The sequence below is a fragment of the Hemitrygon akajei genome, chromosome 4, assembly GCF_048418815.1.
Source record: "Hemitrygon akajei chromosome 4, sHemAka1.3, whole genome shotgun sequence".
Taxonomy (NCBI): domain Eukaryota; kingdom Metazoa; phylum Chordata; class Chondrichthyes; order Myliobatiformes; family Dasyatidae; genus Hemitrygon; species Hemitrygon akajei.
The window spans coordinates 178,606,968-178,619,693 of record NC_133127.1 but is presented as its reverse complement, the minus strand read 5'-3'; the positions used below and the strand labels follow the sequence as shown (position 1 = coordinate 178,619,693).

At 41.8% G+C, this 12,726-nt stretch overlaps 1 protein-coding gene across 5 annotated transcripts in view; it reads left to right on the top strand.

Annotated features, from left to right (window-relative positions):
* Positions 1-12,726, top strand: part of gabrb3 (gamma-aminobutyric acid type A receptor subunit beta3) — a 669,933-nt gene that overhangs the window by 504,105 nt on the left and 153,102 nt on the right. The window contains exon 1 of one of the 5 annotated variants that reach the window (XM_073044110.1): positions 1,658-1,674. The exons of the other annotated variants lie outside the window; for them this stretch is intronic. The gene's annotated coding sequence lies outside the window, so the exon portion shown is untranslated. Of the gene's footprint in view, positions 1-1,657; positions 1,675-12,726 lie in introns of those variants that run through there. 5 annotated transcript variants of the gene reach the window in all.

The window sequence follows — 12,726 nt, the reverse complement described above, 5'->3', positions numbered from 1 at the left end:
AATTGATTCCAGACAATTGGTTTATTGATCATTACAGAATGTCTCTCTGATGCTTCCTGGTGCCTTCCCCTTTTCCCAACCATGATTCCCCTCTCCTTGTCCCCTTCCCACTCACAGTCACCATAGAGAGCCAAATCAGAATCGGGTTCATCATCGTTCACGCATGTCATGAAATTATTTTGTTTTGTGGCAGTAGTGAAGTGCAAAGCATAAAATTACTACAGTGCTATGTAAAAGTCTTCGGCACCCTGGTTGTGAAGAGGTGCCTAAGACTTTTGCACAGTCCTGTAAATAAATAAACATTACTTCCCATCTGCACTGAAAATTCAGACTAGATTTTTATGCTCATATCTCACATATGTGCCTCAAATCCCAAACCTCTCCATATAGGCCTTTCAATGTTCAATGTTTCAATGAGATCCCCCTCGTTCTTCTAAGCTCCTAATGCCCCCTTAGATACTTCCGTCTTGAGCAAATGTGTGGGATCCAAGTCTTCTAATCTCCAGTGATTACAGGCCTCAAGCCATCCAATGCTCCTCATACATTAACCCTTTCATTCCTGCAATCATTCTCTTGAACCTCCTATTTAATGATTCCTCTATTTTTTTTAATATACAGTTGCACAGACTAACCATTGCTCTGAACAGGAAACTTTTGCATCTCCTGAAGACTGCGTGACGCATTATATATTTTTCTCAAGTATGCATACTATGAATATTTAGAATTTTATTTTATTAAGATACAGCACAGAATAGGCCCTTCCAGTCCTTTGAGCCATGCTACCCAGCAATCCCCCGATGTAATCCTTCCCTAATCATTGGACACTTTACATTGACCAATTAACCTACCAACTGGAACGTATTTAGACTGTGGGAGGAAACCGGAGCACCCGTAGGAGACCCACACGTTCACAGAGAGAACGTACAAGCTCCCTACAGACAGTGACGGGAATTGAACTCCCCACAGAGAGCGATGGGAATTGAACTCTAAAGTGTTATGCTAGCGACTACACTACCGTGCCACCCTAATGAAAATTGAAAATCACATACTTTTGATTTTATTTATTAATGAAGGGTGGAGTGAAATACAGTGCCACAAAGAAAATCTTTCATGTTTCAGAAACCTTATCTGCCTTTATCCCAGCTGCGTGACGACAAAGGCTATGTGCACGGGGGCATTCCAGTTACTGTGAGGCGGCCTACTCATGTAAGTTAGAGGGAATAGGGCTCCTCTGGATCTTCTCCAATGCTAACACATCCTCGCTTAGATAAAGGGCCTGAAATCACTCCCAAGTGCGGTCTGACGAATGCCTTATAAAGCATATTACTTGGAGACTCCAAGGTTCTGCAGCTAAATAATTTAATAAGGGAAGAATTTTGCTGCTTGCTGATGCCTGATTCCTAAATCTTCATTCAGTGTCTTTGCCATGAATCCCAGGTTACAGTTCTTCAATTTGCTCATTGACTGCTACAGCCAAGCAGTCGGTCCTTGTGCTCACTGCTCTATTTAGTTATGCGACAGCTCCGCTCTACAGAGTGCTATTTGTGCTGATATAATGGACATCTTTTGCATTATGCTTCAAGCTGCGGAGGATGCTAAAAGCTCAAGTGGGTAAATCTTTCACCTCGTGCAGCTATTTTTAGAAGTCACGATCCTCCAGTCTCAAGGGCCAAGGTAAGACTGCACAAAAGGAAACGTGGATGTTCAGATGGAGTTACAGAGAAAATTCCAGAGATTGTGATTTAACTCTTTGAGCACTGACAGTAAATGAACATAGCTTTTAAGTCAACTAACATTAGATCAATTGTGAACGTACATTACTTCAGAATCAAAATAATGATCAGTCACACTGCTATCATAAACGTGGTTTTCAGAAACCAACATTATTCTTTTTTTTTGAATCATACAATTGATTTAAAACAGGAGAAGGCAGTTCAGTCCGTCAAACCACAGATGGTTCCTTATATAGCAACTTGGTCCCATTGCAGCATACAAAATGCTGGAGGAAGTCAGTAACGTCAGGTTCAGGAACAGTTACTACCCCCCAATCATCAGTGGGGATGACATCACTCACGCTAATGATGAACTGATCCCACAACCTATGGAACCATTTCCAAGGACTCTACAAGTCAGGTTCTCAATATTTCATTTTTAATATTAGAAACATAGAAACATAGAATAAATACAGGCCTTTTGGCCCACAAAGCTGTGCCGAACATGTCCTTACCTTAGAACTACCTAGGCTTACCCATAGCCCTCTATTTTTCTAAGCTCCATGTATCCATACCAGAGTCTCTTAAAATACCCCATCGTATCCGCCTCCACCACTGCTGCTGGCAGTCCATTCCACGCACTCACCACTCTCTGCACAAAAAGCTTACCCCTGACATCTCCTCTGTACCTACTTCCAAGCACCTTAAAACTATGCCCTCTTGTGCTAGGCATTTCAGCCCCGGGGAAAAACCTCTGACTATCCACACGATCAATGCCTCTTGTTATCTTGTACACTTTTATCAAGTCACCTTTCATCCTCTGTCGCTCCAAGGATAAAAGGCCGAGTTCTCTCAACCTATTCTCATAAGGCATGCTCCCCAATCCAGGCAACATCTTTGTAAATCCCCTCTGTACCCTTTCTATGGTTTCCACATCCTTCCTGTACTGAGGCAACCAGAACTAAGCACAGTACTCCAAGTGGGGTCTGACCAGGGTCCTATATAGCTGCAACATTACCTCTCGGCTCTTAAACTCAATCCCACAATTGATGAAGGCCAATGCACCATATTCCTTCTTAACCACAGAGTCAACCTGCACAGCAGCTTTGAGTGTCCTATGGACTCAGACCCCAAGTTTCCTCAGATCCTCCACACTGCCAAGTGTCTTGCCATTAATGCTATATTCTACCATCATATTTGACTTACCAAAATGAACCACCTCACACTTATCTGGGTTATTATTTTGTTCTTTATTTTTCTTTTTTTGTATTTGCACAATTTGGTGTCATTTGTACATTAGTTGTTTGTCTGCCTTTGCTTTCTGTGCAGTTTTTTTATTAATTCTACTATGTTCTTTGTATTTACCATGAATGCCCGCAAGAAAAAGAATCTCAGAATTGTATATGGTGCCATATATGTACTTCATAATATATTTACTTTGCAAGTTGGAAAGCATATACGGGGTGGGGAGGATAAACAATAGGCACTTTGCTCCAAGACCCTTCATCAGGACGAGAAAGGAAGGGTGAGGAAGCCAGAATAAGGAGGTGGGGGATGGAGGAAGGGTACACGCTGGTAAATGACAAGTGAAGTCAGGTGAATGGGGAAGGACGGAATGAGTTGACAGGTGGAGAAGGTAAAGGGCTAACGAAGAAGAAATCTGATAAGTGAGGAAAGTGGACCATGGAAGGGGCGCCCGAGGGAGGTGATGGGCAGGTGAGGAGAAGAGGTGGTGTAATGGGGGGATGTAGATCCAGAATGGGAATGGAAAATGTAAGAAGGGGGAGAAGGAAGAAATGAACGGAAATTGATGTTCATGCTGTCAGGCTGGAGGATGCCCAGAGTGAATATGAGGTATTTGTGCACCAAGCTGAGTTTGGCCTCCTCGTGACAGTGGAGGAGACCACGGACTGATATGTCGGATTGGGATTGGGAAATAGAATTAAAATGAGTGGAACATCGGGAAATCCCGCCCATTGTGGTAGAGGATGTGTGACAAGGCTGGCCCCCAATTTCTTTACTGTAACAATGGAAGCTCATTCTTTAATGTTGAAGCAATTTTAACTGCTTGTTAATTTATCTCATTGAGCAGTTCTGTAGTGCATAGTTAGTATTGCTGCCTACAGCTCCAAGGATCTGCATTTTAGCCTGACCTTCACTGCTGCCAGTGCAGGACCTGTGCATTTTCCTTGTAACCATGTGCGTTTCCACTGAATGACACCCCTAATTAATTATACCTCAGGGTGTGGGAAGTGACAAAAGGATAATGGGCATGTGAGAAAGCATAGGATTCATGTCCACAAGGGATTAGGAAGGAGGGAATGATGGGGTTGTTCTACTTGGAGCATGTATGCTCCCAAATGGGCTGCATTTTGATAAGTAAGTAGCAAAGTATCTTCACATTGCTTGTGCTGTGTTTCTCTAGGTGACTGAATCTGAACCTTAGTTTTACACTAGATTCCTTGTAAGCAAGATATCCTAGCAGTCAGCAGCTTCATTGAAGGAAATCTTTTCTATTTCCAATATTGGAAGAAGGCAGATTCGGTGACACCAGCTTAATAAAGGGTACAGACACCCCCATAAAATTTGGCTCTTGCAGTACGGCGTTATTTCATTATGTTAACCAAAGGCAGAAAATACTCAAATAGCATCTGTGGAGAGAGGTCAGATAGCATCTGTGGAGAGAGAAAAAACCTGAGTTACAATTACTGTTTTTACAGAGTGAAACCAGACAGCTAAGAAATGCAGTTTTTTTTTAAATATTGCAGAGAAAAGGGGTAAGGGGTGGGTAGATCAAAAGGAAAGGTCAAAGATTGGCAAGAAACCAGGGAGATTGAATAACAGAAGCAATGGTGATGGAGTTGACTGAACGAGAATAATAAAGGTACTTGCGAAGGATCATTCACCTGAAACATTGACTGTGGTTTGCTCTGCACAGATGCCGTTTGACCTGTTGAGTATTTCCAGTACTTCAGTTTTGTATTTTTGCATTGAGGGGGGTGTAACAGCATGCAGAAAAATCAAATCAGAAGTTCCAGAACAGAAAGGAGAGGGAGAAAAAAAGCTAGAAACGTGAGACACAAGACTAGAGTGGCAGATTAAGTTGTCAGTGTCACAGAGTCAAACAGCACAAAAGCTGCTGTTCAGCTCACAATGCCTGTGCTAACCATCAAGAAGCCTGCTCTACTAATTTCATTTTCTAGTACTTGATAAGGAGCCTTTAATGCCTTGGTGATTTAAGACTATATTCAGGAACATTTCAAAGACTATGAAGTACCTTCCTCTACATCACCACTCAGGGGGCATAATCCAGATTCTAACCACACACTCAGTGAAAAAAACTAATTCACATCACTTCTAAACCTCTTTTCTCTTTCCTAAACCTATGACTTCTATTTTGAGACAACCTGTAATTGGGAAACATTTCCCATAACCTGTGTTGTCTATGCTCCTCATAATTTTGAATTCCTCTGTAGGTCTCTCTTTAGCATTCTCCACTTCATTGAAAAGATGAGCCTATCCGGCCTCCCTTCATAAATGAAACATTCTACCCCAGGGCACATCCTTGCAAATCTCCTCTGCACCCTCTTCCAGTGAAAATACATCTTACCTATTATTTTGGAGTTATATAATTTTTCTACACAGAATTTTTGTTTTCCTATGCATGAGAAAAATAGCTGAGGTGCTAAAGTTAAGATTAAAACCCTATTTTGTATTGCTATTGGTCAAAGTATATTGTAACTAGCCATAATGGAAAAAAAATCGGATATAAGAACAGAAAATGCTTGAAATGTTTAGCAGCTCAAGCAGCATCTGTGAAGAGAGAAATGGCGATAAAATTTTACATTAGTGGACCTTTCATTGGAATTGCTGAAAGAAGCTGCAAACATTTTACTTCAGAATTCCAGCATCTGCAGTGCTTTGCTTCCCTCCCTGATTTCAACCTTACATTTCTAGCATTGGTTTTTCTTCCAGCATTTTCTCTCTTTGTTGTTTTTTTAAAAACTTTTATCATTCTGTTTGCACCCTCTTCAACAGATCAGCTGCAGAGAACACACCCCCTGACTCTCTCACAGCCAGCACCACCATTTCTTGAGTCATTCTGTCTTCTCTTATTCAGTCATTGCCTTTGTTCTCCTCACCCTGCCTCAACTCTGCCAATGAAAACATCATTTATTTCTTTCACATCTTAGATGAAATCTCATCGTGCTGAACTGTTAGCTCTTTCCCTCTCCACTGATTCTCCTGACCTGCCAAACTGTTTCAGAATTCTCCCTTTTGAATTAATTGTGATCTGTTCGAATCCTCACAAAATATGGAATTTTTGAGACATGTTACAGATAGGCAGAGGAAGCTCCCAGTTAAATCCTTTCATATCTTACTGATAAGAATATTAACATGTACAGACACTTAGCTGAGAAGTGCAAATCATGAAAATGAGAAAGTCTGCAGATGCTGGAAATCCAAAGCAACACACACAAAATGCTCGAGGACCTCAGCAGGTCAGGCAGCATCTAAGGAAAGGAATAAACAGTCAATGTTTTGTGTCGTGACCTTTCTTCAGGACTGAGAAGGTCGCCAGAATAAAAAAAGGTAGGGGGACAGAAAGAGGCTAGCTAGAAGGTGTTAGGTGAAGCCAAGGGTGGGAAAGGTCAAGGGTTGGAGAAGAAGGTATCTGATAGGAGAGGAGAGTGGACCAGAGGAGAACGGGAAGGAGGAGGGGACCCAGAGGGTGATGATCGCAGGAGAGAACTTGTGAAAGGTCAGAGTGAGGGAGAGGGGGGTAATTTTTTTTACTGGGAAGAGAAATTGATTTTCATGCCATCATATTGGAGGCTACCCAGACCAAATACAAGGTGTAGCCCCTCCACTCTGAGGGTGGCCTCATCTTGGCACAAGAGGAGGTCATGGACCGGCATGTCAGAATTGGAATTAAAATGTTTGGCTACTGGGAAGTTCTGCTTGTGGCAGATGGAGTGGAGGAGCTTGACAGCGCGATCCCCCAATTTATGGTGGGTGTAAGTGATGCCTGTGTGACACCATTATCCTAATCTTAAGGCTATTGGAATAGTAGAGAGTGAGAAGGGAAGTTAAAGGGTTAAGCTATTTATCTCACATCCTGAGGCATAGACTGTTCAGCGAGAGACATGAGTTCAGGTCAATACTGCAGCTATACACTTTAAATTTAAGTAATTAAATTGATTTACCCACACATGTACAATAGACCTCCTCTGTGTGGTGTGATTCTGTCTTTGGTGATTTTTGTAGTTGCAGTTTTATTAATGATTATTGAGACAAGAATCATTCACTGTTGATAAAGGCCCTCCTCCCCACTATCCTGAACAGCTAGCAATGACTTACATTAATCGAGCATCCCAAATCTACAGCAATCCTTTTTTTTTATAAGACCGTAAAACATAGGAGCAACATTAAGCCATTCAGATCATCCCGGCCCCTCCCCCATTCCATCATGGCTGATTTATTATGCCTCTCAATCCCATTCTCCTGCCTTCTTCCCATATCCTTTGACATCCTTACTAATTGAGAACCTATTAGCCTCTGCTTTAAACATAGTCAATGGCTTGACCTCTGCAGCCCTCTCTGGAGGTGAATTCTGCAGATTCGACCCCTTCTGGCTGAAGAAAACCCCCCTCAACCCTTTTCTAAATGGACACCCCTCTTTTCTGAGGTTGTGCCCTCTGGTCCTGATCTCTCCCACTATAGGGATCATTCTTTCCACATTTAATCTATCTTGGCGTTTATGACAGACTGTAGCCCTGTTTTATTGATATTAACTAATTAAGAAGTTTCTCAATGTGTAGGCAACCTACTTAAAGTGTTAAAATAGCTGTTTTTAATCTAATTCACACTTTGGGCCTTGAGGTGAATGGAAGAAGATGCATCGGTGACAAATCAAATACTGAGTAGCCAAAACTCTGCGATTGCCACAGGATCTCCAGTTATTAGTGATTACGGACTAAGACCGTTGCATGTAGCCTTAGGAGAAAGATCAATTGGACTATTGTTTTGTCATTTGAACCCTTTATTAGTTATTGGAGAATTGGCCATTCGGCTTGAAAATCACTTGTAACTGGGGAGTTGTGTGGTTAAATAGAGCTGGCAGCCCATTTTCACTGCAACTTTGAATGATTTGAGCACTGTTTTTTTTTTACATGAGGGAAGTGGAGATTGTACAAAAAGTCTTAAAGTGAATTAGAATGTAAATCTGTGGAATTCTCTTTGAATTTCACATTTCTTCCCATGGGCTTCCATGGATGTAAGTTCAAACCTTGTAAATAGAACAAGATGAAATGGCAGCAGATTTGCATCCACATACGTTGACACTGACCATACTGGAGAAGGGTGAGTGATAACTAGGAACAGAAGTGTTGGCAGGATGTTATGCACACTGTATTTGTTACAGCAGTCAGTAGCCACTTTATTAGGTACCTCCTGTACCCAAGACGGTGAAGCAGTCATGAAGAAGACACACCAGCAGCTCTACTTCATCGGGAGTTTGAGGAGATTGCAAATACTAATGCAAATTTTCTACAGATGTACCATGGAGAGCATTCTGATTATTTGTATTGCTGTCTTCTATGGACACGAAGTTTGGTCATATTGTTGCCTTAGTTTACAAGGGATACAGACATGAGTTAAAGCTGTGCTGACGCTGATACGTGCAGTTCAATCCAGAAAAGCATGAAGTGATACACTTTGGAAGATCAAACGTGAAGGCAGAATACAAGGTTGTTGAGAGGATTCCCAGCTGTGTGGAAACAGAGAGTTCTTGGAGTCCACATCCATAGATCCCTGAAAGTTGTGCGCACGTTGACAGGGTGGTTAAGAAAACCTTTGATGTGTTGGTCTTCATTAATTGGGGGATTGAGTTCAAGATCTGTGAAGTTATGTTGCAATTGTGTAAAACTGTTCACATCACACTTGGAACATTATGTTCAATTGTGGAAGGATGTGGCTGCTTTAAAGATAGAGCAGAGGAGATTTACTTAGATGCTACCTGGATTAGAGAACATGTGTTATGAGGAGAGTTTGAGCAAACTAGGTCTTTTCTGTTTCAGAGCAAAGAAGGTGAGAGGTGACTTGATAGAGGTGTGTAAGATTATGAGAGTTATAGATAGAGTGGATAGCCATCTCCCTTTTTCCCTAGGGCAGCAGTGGCCAGTACCTCTGGACATCCATTTAATGAGAGGGGAGAAAAGTTTAGCAGAGATTTTGGAGGGAGGCTTTTATTTACAGAGTGCAGTGGGTGTCTGTATGCACAGCCAGGGTGTTGGCAGAGGCTGGTACAACAGAAACATTTTAGAGACTCTCATATAGGCACATGGATGTAAGCAAAATGGAGAATTATCGGCTCGGTAGGAGGGAAGAGCTAGATTGATCTTCCAGTGGGCTTGTATAGGTCGACACAATATGATAGGTTAAATGGCAAATACCGTGCTCTGCTGTTGAATGCTTATTTATTTTATTTCAAGGTACAGTGCGAAACAGTCCCGTCCAGCCCAACGAGCTGTACTGCCCAGCAACCCACTTATTTAGCATTAGTTTAATCTCAGGAGAACTTACAATGACCAATTAACCTACTAACCCATATGTCTTTGGACCGTGGGAGGAAACCAACAGGTCATGGGAGATCATACAAACTCCTTATAGATGGCACTGGAACTGAACTCTGAACTCTGGAATGCCCCAAGCTGTAAGAGTATCTTGCTAATCACTACCCCACCGTGATCGTTGACATATTACTGTATAAAATCTTTTCAAAATGCGAATTAGAAATTAATAAAATTAGTCTGGAAAATCTGCTGCACCGGCACTGGCAAAACCCTCAGGATACCTGATTAATGTTGCTTAACTGTTCTTTGCGCCCTCTTCTTTGTGGTGGCGTGTTGGGGAGGAAGCATTAAGAAGAGGGACGCCTCACGTCTTAATAAGCTGGTAAGGAAGGCGGGCTCTGTCGTGGGCAAAGTACTGGAGAGTTTAACATTGGTAGCTGAGCGAAGGGCGCTGAGTAGGCTACGGTCAATTATGGATAACTCTGAACATCCTCTACATAGCACCATCCAGAGACAGAGAAGCAGTTTCAGCGACAGGTTACTATCGATACAATGCTCCTCAGACAGGATGAAGAGGTCAATACTCCCCAATGCCATTAGGCTTTACAATTCTACCGCCAGGACTTAAGAACTTTTTAAAAGCTATTATTAATGCTTTTTGAGATAGTGATTTAGATGCATATCATATTTTTTTACTGAGTTAAGTATTGTATGTAATTAGTTTTGCTACAACAAGTGTATGGGACATTGGAAAAAAAGTTGAATTTCCCCATGGGGATGAATAAAGTATCTATCTATCTATCTATCTAAACATGAGGAAATCTGCAGATGCTCGAAATTCAAGCAACACACACAAAATGCTGGTGGAACGCAGCAGGCCAGGCAGCATCTATAGGAAGAAGTACAGTCGATGTTTCGGGCCGAGACCCTTCATCATCTTTTCTTTCAGTTAGTCCTGACGAAGGGTCTCGGGCCAAGACATTGACTGTACTTCTTCATATAGATGCTGCCTGGCCTGCTGCATTCCACCAGCATTTTGTGTGTTAAATGTTGTAATATGTTTTATTAAATAAAGTTATTCCACTTTGATGGAATATAAATTTTTTAGGATTTGGGTATGTTGGTTCTAACCTCTTGTGAGGCAGCTGAATTTCGGGTGTCACTTTAGTATCCTGGGACAGGGCTGCTCCACGGTCAGAGCAGGTATCCAGAGGTGCTTCTAAACAAGCCCTCCAGTTCTTGTAGGTGTGGTGGCAGTGTTTGAAATAGAGCTTGGAGCTCTTTTGACATTTGGCCAACATATGCAGCCAAACCTAAATTTTGCTTTACTCTTTCCAGTGCTAATGTTCAAGTTTTGTTTCTGACAAGCCCGTCGCCTTAGGTAACATAAGAAGAATGCATCGGATTACACAAGATGCCCAGTGAGTGGATTTATACAGGCAAGATACAACTGTGTGTTTTCTGCAGAAGCAGGAGGATTTGACAGGACAATCAGATTTTATGTGAGGTGCTCTAGTGCTGCTGGTTAAAGATGCTGTAGGTCAAAACAGCAAAGGAATTTCCTGTAAACACTTTTTGCAGATACTGAATATGTTGAGGAACAGACACAAAATGCTGGAGGTACTCAGCAAGTCACAGCAGTATCTATGGAGGGGAATAAACAGTCGCGTTTTGGGTCAAGACCCTTCATCAAGACTGGAAAGGACAGGTCAGAGGTCGGAATAAGAAGGTAGTAGGAGCAACAGAAGTACAAGTTGGCAGCTGGCAGGTGAGACCTAGGTGGGAGGGTGATGAAGAAAGAAGTTTGGAGGGGATAGTAAAGGGCTGAAGAAGAAAGATTCTAATAGGAGAGGCCTGTGGGCCATGGAAGAAAGAGGACGAATGGAACCAGCAGGAGGTGGTGGACAGGTGAGGAGAAGTGAAAGGGTGAGAGGGTAACCAGAATTATGAATACAAAAAAAAGAGAGGAGTAAGGGGGAGAAATTACAGGAAATTAGAGAATCCAATGTTCATGCCTTCAAGTTGGGGGCTGCCCAGACAAAATATGAGGTGTTGCTCCACCACCCTGAGTTTTGGCAGTAGAGGAGGCCAGAGACAAATATGCCAGAATTGAAATAGGAAGTCAAATTGAAATCAGTTTCCATTGGATGATCACGTCTTTTGTGGCGGATAGTGCAAAAGCTCTCGGCAAAGCAGGCAGGAAGACGTTCCCTGTCCATCATTCAATAGTGTCACATGGTCCCTTACTTCCATATGGGTCATACGTTGTCATGATTACCCATACAACTATTGAAAACCTTAATGTAGCACCTCATTCCCAAGAATTTCAACAATGCTTTTCACTTCATCTCTACAACATATCTATGCTGATATGCGATTCATGAGTGGCAGTGAAATCTATTATGAATAGTTCCATTAAAAATATTTTCTCCTGATTTGTACCAATTAACAAGTGTATTCTCCATATTTTAAGCAAATGTGACAGATTGTCTGCTAATTAGAATTTTGCATATGATAATGATATAGTTTTCATTGCATACCTGATTGCTTTATAATGGCCAGTAGATTATTCCTAATAATTAGCAACAGCTGTCTATTGCTGCTGAACAGAACAGATGTTTCCCAGATTAACAATGAACCCAGTAGTTCATGACTGGATTTTCAGCTAAGTGCTTAGGTGCAATGGAGACGGTATTTTAGCATAGATTATCTTTCGTGATGTTTCCGTAAAAATTTATTTTATGAATAATCACCATTCACACAATTGTGTACTTAAAGTACTGGATCAGATATGGAAAACTACATAGCCAGCTTGTAAAACTAAGGTGTATGTTAGTTTAGCGGTTTGGTCCAAATGAACATAAATTGTGGAATAATTAGCAATAAAATTGGCAATGACGGATTTTTAACCTTGTGTGAGGAATTACAAGTTATAAAGGAACAATGGTTAATAGAACCCTCCTGTACATTGGTGAGACCCATCGCAAATTGGGGGACCTCATCATCAAGCCCCTCCACATCATATGCCACAAGTGGGACTATCCTGTAGCCAAACATTTTAATCCCAATTCCCATTCCCATTCCGACCTGTCGATCCAAAATGAGGCCTCCCTCAGGGTAGAGGAGCAACGTCCTGTAATCTGTCCGGGCACCTTCCAATTTGATGGCATGAATATTAATTTCTCCTGGTGAAAAGAATTTACCCCACCCCTTCCTCTATTCCCTACTCTGACTTTTTAACTTCTTCTCACTTGTCTATTACTTCCCCCAGGTCCCTACCTCCTTTCCTTTCTCCTATTGTCCACTTTCCTCTCCTATGAGATTCATTTTTCTTCAGCCATTGACCTTTCTCACACATCTGGTTTCACCTATCACCTTCCAGCTAGCCTCCTTCCTCTCCGTCCAGCTTTATATTCTGGTTTTTCCCCCTTCTTTCTCAG